Raw genomic sequence first — 11,851 nt, 5'->3', positions numbered from 1 at the left:
ATACATATATATATATATATATATATATAATAAAAATACATATTTTACAAGGATGGGAACATTCTAAGTTTCTGTAACATTCTAAAATATTCTTTAATATCCTAGTGCTTTCTGGAACATTCCAGTCATAAAAGACAAAACAAAAAGTCTAGCGCACACTTCTGAAGTTTTGGACGACTCACTTTTGTGAACTGTTTATATTAAACTGTTGTTGTTAGCTCAATGTTATGCATGCAACATGTCATTTGTATGCATAAGTAATACCAGGTAAGCTTGTATAAGCTGTCAATATCTATGTTTTGTTGTTGTTTTGGGAGCTCAAGAGCTCTTGTTTGCATTTTCTTTCATTGAATGGAAAAGAGCACCATGGACATTTTGTCAAAGATCTCTTTTTGTGTTCCAGAGGCATCATATGCATTTAGAACACCATGAGGCTGAATAAAAGAAGACAGATTTGTCATTTTTGGGTGCACTGTTCTTAGATAGGAAAATACTTACTGTATTCTCACCATGACTCTCCATTGTATCCCTCTGTTCTCTCAGTATTTCATAAATATTATCATGGCCTTACACTTACATGGAAGCACAGAGGAACTGCATGGTCTGGGTGTAATACTTCATCAGACAGAGAACGGAGGCGTCTCACTGCCTGCAGCAATGGTTCTGTGCACCAGGGAGCGCCCTATTCTCTGCCTGCTGCTGATGCTGGAAACACTGTGGCTGGGCTATGCCCTCTTCCTCATCAAGAGAAGGTCGTTATGGTTAACTGTAATCACCATTAGTTGCTAGTGCTTGGCCATCTGATTTAACCTACTTCATTTAAACTATATTGGTTTCAAAGAGAGAAAATAAAAACAAACAAACAGTTCATTATGGTCATATTACTATGGGAGCCCATTTGCACCACTGAATAAGACATTAAAAAAATGTAATAGCGACTTTTTATCTCACAATTCTGACTTTTTTTCTCTCGCAATTCTAACTTTTTTTTCTCAGAATTGTGAGTTTATATGTCGCAATCCTGACTTTGTAATATGCAGTCGCGAGTTATAAAGTCAGAATTGTGAGATAAACTCACAGTTGTAAGAAAATAGTATTTTTTTCCGCATTTGTGAAGTGACGTGACATGTGGCCAAGTATGGTGACCCATACTCGGAATTAGCCATAGAAGAACCTTTTCTGTCTAAATGGTTCCATAAAGAACCTTTAACATCTGAAGAACCTTTCTGTTTCACAAAAGCTTCTTTGTGGCGAAAGAAGGTTCTTCAGATTATAAAAAGGTAAGAAAGAGATGCTTCTTTGACTGAATGGTTCTTTGTGGAACCAAAAATGGTTCTTCTATGGCATCTCTTGAAGAACCTTTTGAAGCACCTTTATTTTTAAGAGTGTAAAAAGTTACAATTACCTTTTTTTATTCATTGGCGGAAACGGGCTTTACACTACTCAAGGTTTACATTTTCTAATTTCTTATTTCTTCACAGCCCATTCCTGCATGCTAAAGTCAGGGAGGTGGTGTCAGACTGTGCTTTGCCAATCTCTGTGGTCATCTTCTCCTTCGTGGGCTCCTACCTGTTTATCGACATTCAGCGTGAGCCCTCATGTCAAAAAAATCTCCATTAATGATAATGCAGTACTTTTGCTTTTGTCATAATTATCACAAATAGACTCTGGGTTAGGTGTGAATTCATCCCGTAATAATGGTGAATGCAATAATTATGCAACCCATGAGAACTTCAACATTCAACCAAACATGACATTTTGTCATCATTTACCTCCCATAATGTCATTCCAAACCTGCATGACTTTCACAAAAGGGAATAATTAGCTGGATATTTAATGGAAATTAAGGCCGTCAAGTTCAAAAAATGACAAAAAGAGCATCATAAATGTAGTGTGCTATATTCCATCTTTTAAAGACAAATGGCAATTTAAATGGCATTTCGTAACTATTTTACATTTTGGCGAATTAGTAACTAATTTGTATGAATTTGTATCTTATATGAATGGTTTTGTATGATCTGCTTACTCCTCAGTGACAATTATGTTTTGGGGTGGACTATCATGTGTACTTTTTCCCCTCAAATTGTACATCTGTGCATTTTAATGTTTAAAAGAGAAAGTCTTTCAAAGACAAAGACCTGTGTGAATATGCAATCATGTAATCCATAAAAAAGTAACTGTAGTCTGATTACGAGTACTTTAAAATGTAATATAATCTAATCACAAGTACTTAATTGTTGGAATCTGATTCCAATATTACATGTAATCAGCTACTACCCAGCACTGGTTATATCTAATGAATGTATTAAGTGCTTGTGGCCTTGAATTTCTCCTTGGCTTTCTCTCATCATGAGGACAGGAGAGCTGTCAGTCAATACATGAGACAACAAAGTAACTTGTGTTACTTAAAAGTAATGCATTCCTTTACTAGTTACTTGGAAAAAAGTAATCTGATTACGTAACTCACGTTACTTGTGATGCTTTACCCCAACACTGCATATTTGAGTTTAAACATTGAAAGTTTGTTTTCATCCTGCTGTGCCATACCATCTCTATTTGTTAGAATGACAATGTTTTTCAAAGCTCAGTGAGCCGTCATTCACAGTGTCAGTTCAGCGTGGGACGCTGAGAGACGCTGTATGATCTCTTTTGGTGTGCGTGCGAGTGTTTCAGACTGCTAAAGGGAACGGCGTACCACTGGGACCTGATGCTCTCTGGGTTTATCAACATCCTGATGTCGGTGCTGGGGTTGCCATGGATGCACGCGGCTTTCCCACACTCCACGCTGCATGTGCGTCAGCTGGCGCGGGTGGAACAGCGAGTGGAGGGGGGCCACCTCTATGAAACGTGATCACAAGCACCTACAGACACGCTTAGAGAACACGATACTCACAGATGATGTTTAAATATGAGTTTGCATGTGACACATCAAGTGTGACTAAGTTGTAAAACACGTCCTTTTGTGTGCCTGCAGGATAGTCAGCATGAAGGAGACACGACTTACGTAGCTGGCTGCTAACATCCTGATTGGTTTGTCAGTGTTTTTGCTGCCGGTGCCTCTACAGTGGATACCGAAACTCGTACCCGGTGCTGGGGTTGCCATGGATGCACGCGGCTTTCCCACACTCCACGCTGCATGTGCGTCAGCTGGCGCGGGTGGAACAGCGAGTGGAGGGGGGCCACCTCTATGAAACGTGATCACAAGCACCTACAGACACGCTTAGAGAACACGATACTCACAGATGATGTTTAAATATGAGTTTGCATGTGACACATCAAGTGTGACTAAGTTGTAAAACACATCCTTTTGTGTGCCTGCAGGATAGTCAGCATGAAGGAGACACGACTTACGTAGCTGGCTGCTAACATCCTGATTGGTTTGTCAGTGTTTTTGCTGCCGGTGCCTCTACAGTGGATACCGAAACCCGTACTTTACGGCCTCTTCCTGTACATCGCTCTCACGTCTATTGATGGAAAGCAGATGTGTGACCGAATGGCCCTTCTGCTTAAGGAACAAGTAAGAGCCTTGAGAGCCAGTAATAATTATGTAGTGGTGCATCTTGTTTTGATATACACTACTATAAAAAAAACAATTTAATAAAATTTTAACCCCATGGCGCTGTTCACGTGACAGTCAAAAATGAATGAATGTACTATATTTTTGTTTGATAATCTTTTTTATTTAATATTTGGTACTTTCTGGTACTAAATTATATTTACGGCATAGTTATGATCCATTTTTTATCTGCTAATGACTGTTTGAGCATAGACCCGAAAATTACATTTCCAACTTAAACTGTTGTAAATCTTGAATGCTTTGGATCCAGACTTAAGTTTTTATTTTTTGTAAAGAAGGCACTTTGCAGATTATTGCTGAAGTGAAAAAAAAAGTTTAAAAAGTGAAACTAAGTTTAAGTTTATTATTATGAAAAATGCACAAAGATACTATTTGTAAAATTTATATGGAATGTATATTTTCCAAAACATGTGTTACACTAAAACGGCAAGAAAATCAAAGCTATAAATCAAAATAATTTGTGTTTTAAATTTGAGGTTGATATCTCAAAAAAAAGAAAGAACCAAACATTTCTACTGGATGAAATTTCCTTCCCATTCATTTGCAATGCGGTCGAACAATTCAAGTCTGACTCTTTTTCCCCCCAGGACCATTTATCCATTTCAAACAATACATTTATTTATTTTTTTGTGTGTGTTCACATACACTCTAAAAAATGCTGGGTTAAATTCAACCCAGTGCTGGGTAAAATAGGGACAAACCCAGCAATTAGGCTGTTTTGACCCAGCGGTTTGGTTAATTTATCTGCTAATGACTGTTTGAGCATAGACCCGAAAATTACATTTCCAACTTAAACTGTTGTAAATCTTGAATGCTTTGGATCCAGACTTAAGTTTTTATTTTTTGTAAAGAAGGCACTTTGCAGATTATTGCTGAAGTGAAAAAAAAAGTTTAAAAAGTGAAACTAAGTTTAAGTTTATTATTATGAAAAATGCACAAAGATACTATTTGATACCAGCAATTAGGCTGTTTTGACCCAGCGGTTTGGTTAAATGTTTAACCCAACCTTCTGTGTAGTAACCCAACCGCTGGGTCAAAACATCCCAATTGCTGGGTTTGTCCCTATTTTACCCAGCACTGGGTTGTATTTAACCCAGCATTTTTTAGAGTGTAGCAAGTGTCAAAACTTTTATCAAGTTTCATACCATTCTGATGAAGAAAAAAACCCTGAAAGAACTATTAATCTTAGCAGCTTAATCCATGTTTGGGGGTGACCTGGTCATAGGGAACACTGGGACTTATCCTGGTTTACTGGTTGTTGAAACCAATTTAAGCCCAAGGAGCAAGGCTTGGCTGATTCGTATAGCCCTGTCAGACAAAACTACACCATTATGTGGGAAAATGCACCTTTCTCCATTGATCGCCATTAAAATCAGCCATAAACTGCTAAAAGCAGTCGAGGAGTGTTACTGTATATTAAAAGCACCATCCAGTACAGTCAATGAAGACACATAATAAAAGCAGTTAAACATGGAACACAAGTTTATTTAAAGGCTGTACAGGTTCCTCTGGGTTTCAAACACAAGACTTTTTGATCTCAATCCAAGTCTCCAGATCATTCAATATTATTGATGATCATTTATTGTGTAATATAATAGTGCAGCCTTTGAATATACAACCCCAAGGAAAATCGATATGTATCACTATACTGTACTATACAGTGTAGTGAGGGACTGTATACGGTTGTGAAGAGTCGATATAAATCCTAGCTTGTTTTTGAATCCCAATCCGTTCTAAAACGATGCAGATTTACAGGACAACATGAAAGCATTAGCAACAGATTGTAAAGTATCGTGACCTTTTTCTGAGGGAAACAAGGTAAAGAAAAAAAAAAAGACACATCAAGAGTCAAACACTGGACACAGCGAAATAGCACTGGCCTAGAATTCGACTCTTCGTAACTGTATGTTTAAGATCAGATATCTTCTATGTCGTGCTGTGTAGCAGTTTTGTGTTCAGCATAAACAGACCATAAGCTTTTTGCTTAAAAGTCTTCCTAGTTAGGTCATGGGGCGTGTATTAATAAAGTAAATATGATTATATTAGCTTTCTGTGTTGACTAATATGAACTAATTCAAATCTGTCACTGATCATTTTTATACTAATCTCAATCTCTTTTCCCAAGACGTCATATCCAACCACTCACTACATCTGCAGAGGAAGGTGCATTATTTCACAGGCCTGCAGATGCCTTCCCTTTACTCTGATCATTTTAATTCCAATAAGGTAAGCCATAGTTTTTATATCCTAGCTATATCACAACATTTACAATAATTTTGACATGAATTATAAGAAAGCAGTGTGTCTGCTGTTTACTGTATTTGTGTGTGTGACGTCTAGACAGACAATTCACAGTTGGTAATAATACATATTTTGAGGAATACGGCAAGTTTTATGTATTTCAAAACAGAGTAAGGGACAAAACAACACATTTGCCAAACAATTTCATAAGATGTTTTCTTTGCAGGAACTACTTGTTGCCAACGATCATTGAAGCAAAGTAGCTGGATATCATTGATTCTCAACACATGAAAAAATGAAAAGAGACCGTTAAGAAGAATTAACACAGGGCAAAAGTTCATTTTATATATGTATTTTTGTTATAAAACACGGTCTTCTGGCTGTAATATGTGCCTTCAATATTTATGAATTCATTCTTTCTACAATGGTCCCTGTCCATTTGGAATCATAAACTCTTGTTTTACTTTCCACGATTTTCTTATTTTTCTTCCCATGATTCTCAAGTGTCTCTTTGTTCAGTCACAGCATGCGTCTGGCACTGGGATATGTGGTGAACATTATTATTATTTTATTTTGGGATCTGAAACTGCACACAGAAATATCTGATCAAACAATACAGTAGATCAAACACATTTCAAAACACGCAACGCAATCTCGACACATTTGATTCAGAGCTTATACCGTTCTCTAACGTTGCTCAGGTTTTATAAAATACTTTCTCTCTCTGATGCTGGCATCCAATACTGTAGATAGATCTTCAAAATCTCACACTGTAATAAACAATAATTCAGTAAAATAACAGGAAAAGTACTTGCATCTCACTGCACAGGACATTATCCATTAATTGTACGGAAATTTCTGTTAACTCTAAACACAGAATTCAATGCAGAATTCAAAATATTGATAAAACACATGTAAAAAAAACCCCAGAACAATTCCTTCAAATTATGCAGTACATTGTGCACTAATTTCACAGATTTTTTAAAGTGCATGATTGTCCTCTTTATAGGTCTTTGTGTTTTTATGTTCATTATTTATCGTTGACATGATTGCAAAGATATTATTTAAACTGAGCTGGATGTTGACATCACTGAATTCAATGATGAGCTGTCTTTAACTGAAAAATGAGTGTTTACTATTGTCACTTTGCATTATTGACACTATTTTCCTAATTAATGCTGTTCAGTTGCTTTGTCACAATCTGTATTGTTAAAAGCGCTATATAAATAAAGGTGACTTGACTTGACTTATTTATAATATAAATTCAACACAGCTGATGAAAATAGTGATGCAGCAGCCTCTGAAAATTTCACCATTATTGCCTAATGAAATGTGCACTGCTCTCAAAATACATTAATGCATCATTGTGGGGAAGAAGATGAGGAACAATTATGTTCTTGTTTTGACATAAATAATATATTTATTTAATAGATTGAATTAAATATTTCATGCAGCAGAGGGTTACATTTCCTGCAATAAGGGTAATCAGTCTGACATGTACTTTTTCCAGACCAAATTATTTTGTTATTATATCTTTTTTTATGGGGGGGAATTGATATCTTTATTCAGCAAGGCTGTATTAAATAGATCAAAACTGATAGTAAAAACATCTATAATGTTACAGAAGAGTACTTTTTAACTTCCTGTTCATTAAAGAATCCTGAAAAAGTATCACAGTTTTCAATTCTCAACAGAAATGTTTCTGACGCAGCAAATCAGTATTAGAATGATTTCTGAAGATCATGTGACACTGAAGACTGGAGAAATGATGCTGAAAATACAGCTTTGATCACAGCAATAAATTACATTTTAAAATATATACTGTATATGCCAATATGTGCAATTTCATATGATGAGATTTGACCCTAAAGGACAAATCTTATGATTGACTCAAAATGATCATTTAAAACATACACACACACACACACACACAGACACACACTCTCTTAGCTGTCCATCGTGTTCGATGATGACGCTTGCTCCAGAGATGGGAGTGGGAAGGGGATGAGTTTAGCGATGTTGCCGCTGGTGCCACTTCTCGTGGGCATTGAGTCCGATCTGGGGTGTCCATGTGCATGGTTGGGGGCAGGTCTGGCAGATTATCCAGGATATGTGGATCAGCAGGGTTGGTGTGGTTGAAGAGACTCTCAAAATAATTTGCCCAACGTGCAAGAATCTCGTGGCGATCCTTAAAAAGTGTGGACCCATCAGCTGATCGAACTGGGGCGATCGCCCGTTTCCTGGGGCCATACAGTGCTTTTAAGGCATCGTAAAAGCCTTGAGTGTTATTACAGTCTGCCAGGTTCTGAATTTCTTGCGACTTTTTCACCCACCAGGTGTTCTCCATAGTCCGGAGGGCTCGCTGGGTTTCTGCTCTTGCAGCAGTGAAGGAGGTTATAAGGGTGGAAGATCCAGGGCAGGACAAGAGATCTTTGTGGGCTTCATGCTTGGTTTTTAGGAGTGACTGTATCTCGACTGAGTTACAGTCGAACCAGTCCTGGTGATGTTTCCTTGATTGGCCGAGCGCCTATCGGCCAATCAAGAAAGCTGAAATAAACAAGACAGATTAGCAGTTCTGGGTAGATTACTTACAAATTTAGGAAATTAAAATTCTTAACGTAATATATTGAATTACACATATTACTGTAGGTAATGTATACTGACTACTTTTTGATTACTTTTAGATTATTTTTGACCTAAAATATATTCCATTATTTGTTATCAACATCATGAAGTGTAATAAACATTACATTATGCCGGGGTTTATTTAATGTGTAATATGTAATTATGTAATCCATAAAAAGTAACTGTAATCTGATTATGAGCATTTTAAATGTAATGCAATCTAATTACAAGGATTTTATATTTTGCATTCAGATTACGTAATCCAGATTACATGTAATCAGTTACTAATAAATTACTGCAGATTAGTGATATTAATATTTGTTTTCAACAGTTTGCTGTGTTGCACCACAATCACTGTATATAAAATGAATAAACAAATAGTTTATCCCCACCTTTGATAGCAGATCAAAAGTGCATCCAAACTTCTAGATTTCCCTTTTTTATGCCCATTGTGTCAGTATTCATAGAGCAGACTTTAAGAATGGCACATACCCCACAATGATTGTGATTCATCTGAAAGTTGTGTATCCTAGCAACACATGAATAAAAGCCCACCAGTGGTGAGCATGAGCTCAGAGGAGTCAACAGGGCCTGTGTACTGCAGACTGATGAGGAGCTGTTTACATGTAATCAAAGGCAGGTCTCTTAAGACACAAACCTCGAGCAGCGCTGCAGAGATGCAGTCACCTGTGTGAGCCTCACTAAATAAAGGATTAAAGTAATTTCCATGCGGATTGTATTGAAGTCAACCGATGAATAACTAGCAGGTGTGTAGATGATATTGTTCTTGCCGTTTGGCAAAAAAAAGTCTTAATTTACTTACCTTCTTGTCAGAACATTTTATTTCTTCTGTCTGTTGCAAGAGGATATGTTGTGTAGAATGTCAAAGCTGCTCTTTCCCCTATAACAACATTAGACAGTAGGGCTTTTCACACTGTGCTTAATTAACGCCACTTTTAACCCTGGGTAAAGGTATGTTTCACCTGTCAGGGACAGTCTGTTTACACGGCAGCCATATTTGCAATAGCTGGGCAGCTATTTCAGGCATGCAAGACCAAGTACAGTATATCTACTTGTATTGGGTAAATACTGAAAGAAATACTGAAGAACTGCTAGCCATCCTCACATTCGAATTACATATTTCAAACTAGATGAGTAAAATTTGTAAACAAACTTTGATGTTGGCTTGACAAAGCCTTGTTTGAAATAACTTTGAAAACCTTAAAGTTTGAAGATTTTTCTCGAAGCCAGTAAAATGTTAACATGTTCTAGCACATTGCTAACATGTTTGAGAAAGTTTCTTACATGGTTTAACATGCTGCTAGCATGTTTTAGCACATCAATAGCATGATTTAACATGTTGCTAGGATGATTTAATGTTGTTAACATGATTTAGCGTCTTTCTAACATAATGTACCATGTTACTAGCATGATTTTGCATATTGATAACATGATTTAGCACATTGTTAACATGTTTTAGCATGTTGTTAGCATGATTTTGCATATTGATTACGTTTTACTATGTTGCTAGCATTATATAGCACATTGTTAACAGGATTTAACACATTGTTAACATGTTTTAGCATGTTGTTAACATGATTTAACATATTGATAACATGTTTTATATTTTACCATGATACTAGCATGATTTTGCATATTGATAACATGATTTACCATGTCGCTAGCATTATTTAGCACATTGTTAACATGTTTCACCATGTTGCTAGCATGATATAGCACATTGTTAACATTATTTAGCACATTGTTAACATGTTTCACCATGTTGCTAGCATGATATAGCACATTGTTAACATAATTTAACACATTGTTAACATGTTTCACCATGTTGCTAGCATGATATAGCACATTGTTACCATGATTTAGCACATTGTTACATGTTTCACCATGTTGCTAGCATGATATAGCACATTGTTAACATGATTTAGCACATTGTTAACATGTTTTAGCATATTGTTAGCATGATTTAACATATTGATAACATGTTTCACCATGTTGCTAGCATGATATAGCACATTGTTAACATGATTTAGCACATTGTTAACATGTTTTAGCATGTTGCTAGCATTATTTAGCACATTGTTAACATGTTTCACCATGTTGCTAGCATGATATAGCACATTGTTAACATGTTTTAGCATGTTGTTAGCATGATTTAACATATTGATAACATGTTTTACCATGTTGCTAGCATGATTTAGCACGTTGCTATGTACTGTATGTTAGCTTATGTAAACAAATTGCATGCTGCAACCATTCATTGTCTAATCAATGACACAGACACCGCAAATATGCAAATAAGAACTCTGGGTTTAGGAAACGTTCAGTGCGAAACGTCAGTTTATAGACAGGATTAATTGTTAACACTGTGTAAATTATGAGCAGTGCGAAGCAACCCAGGATTCCATTAAGAATGGAAAAACTATTTCAAGTGTTAAAAACCTTACAGGTTCTGAAAAAACACCACACAAGTACCATAAAAACAGCTTGCAATAGTCCATTCTAAAGTCATACAATAGCTTTGAGTGACTGAACACAGACTGAAATTAAAGTTGTTATTCATTATGTATCTTCCCCCCCAGCTGTAACTCTCAAATCTCATATTTCAACACATGCAGTGCACCCCAGAGAGCTAAAAAACACATTTGCACAGCCATTATGAGAAAACTGTGCAATGAAAGAATGGATTTTTGAATCCCCCTTCGTATCATCATTGCCCCATAATATGCTGTTAATTTATTGCATATTTTCATTCCATTAATTTCTTCTCTCCTGATATTGATAGTGGTTTTTATTTGATTTTTTTTTCTGCCTAAACATCTCATGAGCTAAATGAGCACAACAAATTACTATAATTCTTCTTCATTCCCCTTAAATTAATAACAAAGCATGAAACAGCCAGTTTTATTGTCTTCATCATAATTGCCTGGCGGCAATCAATAATCTCAGAAATGTTCACATCGGTCTCATTTTTTAAAGCATGCATTATTTGTCTAAAATGATAAATGGCTGCGGCAGCGTGACTTCTTTATGTATTGTACCAAATTGCACTGTAACGTCGTATATCCACAGTGCAGCTGCTATTAAGATCAGCGAAGTGATTTCATCCTCTTTATCATGAGGAGATGTGGCACCAAATGGAAAGAAAATAGCATGACCTAGATTTTAAACAAGCCATATTTTATTGTGTGCTTCAAAAATTCTCATTTTATTCTGCTTAATGCAGAGTACAAGCTAGAGAGGAAATCTGGAACGAGCCTTTTTTGGTCATTTTCTTTGTGCATTTTGTGTCGTAAGTAATACAAATTTAAGAGTATTCACAGTGCATCGTCGGTGGATGTATTGGGATCATTTACATAACTGCTTTGCAGCGAGAGGAAAACATGTCAT

General features: G+C 36.3%; 1 pseudogene; it reads left to right on the top strand.

The window, feature by feature from the left end:
• Positions 1-6,246, top strand: part of LOC107559567 (sodium bicarbonate transporter-like protein 11) — a 24,999-nt pseudogene extending 18,753 nt beyond the window's left edge.
• The last annotated feature ends 5,605 nt before the right edge of the window (positions 6,247-11,851 follow it).

The sequence above is a fragment of the Sinocyclocheilus grahami genome, unplaced genomic scaffold (assembly GCF_001515645.1).
Source record: "Sinocyclocheilus grahami isolate Dianchi unplaced genomic scaffold, SAMN03320097.WGS_v1.1 scaffold692.1, whole genome shotgun sequence".
In the NCBI taxonomy this organism is placed as follows: domain Eukaryota; kingdom Metazoa; phylum Chordata; class Actinopteri; order Cypriniformes; family Cyprinidae; genus Sinocyclocheilus; species Sinocyclocheilus grahami.
This window is presented reverse-complemented; position numbering and strand designations above follow the sequence as displayed.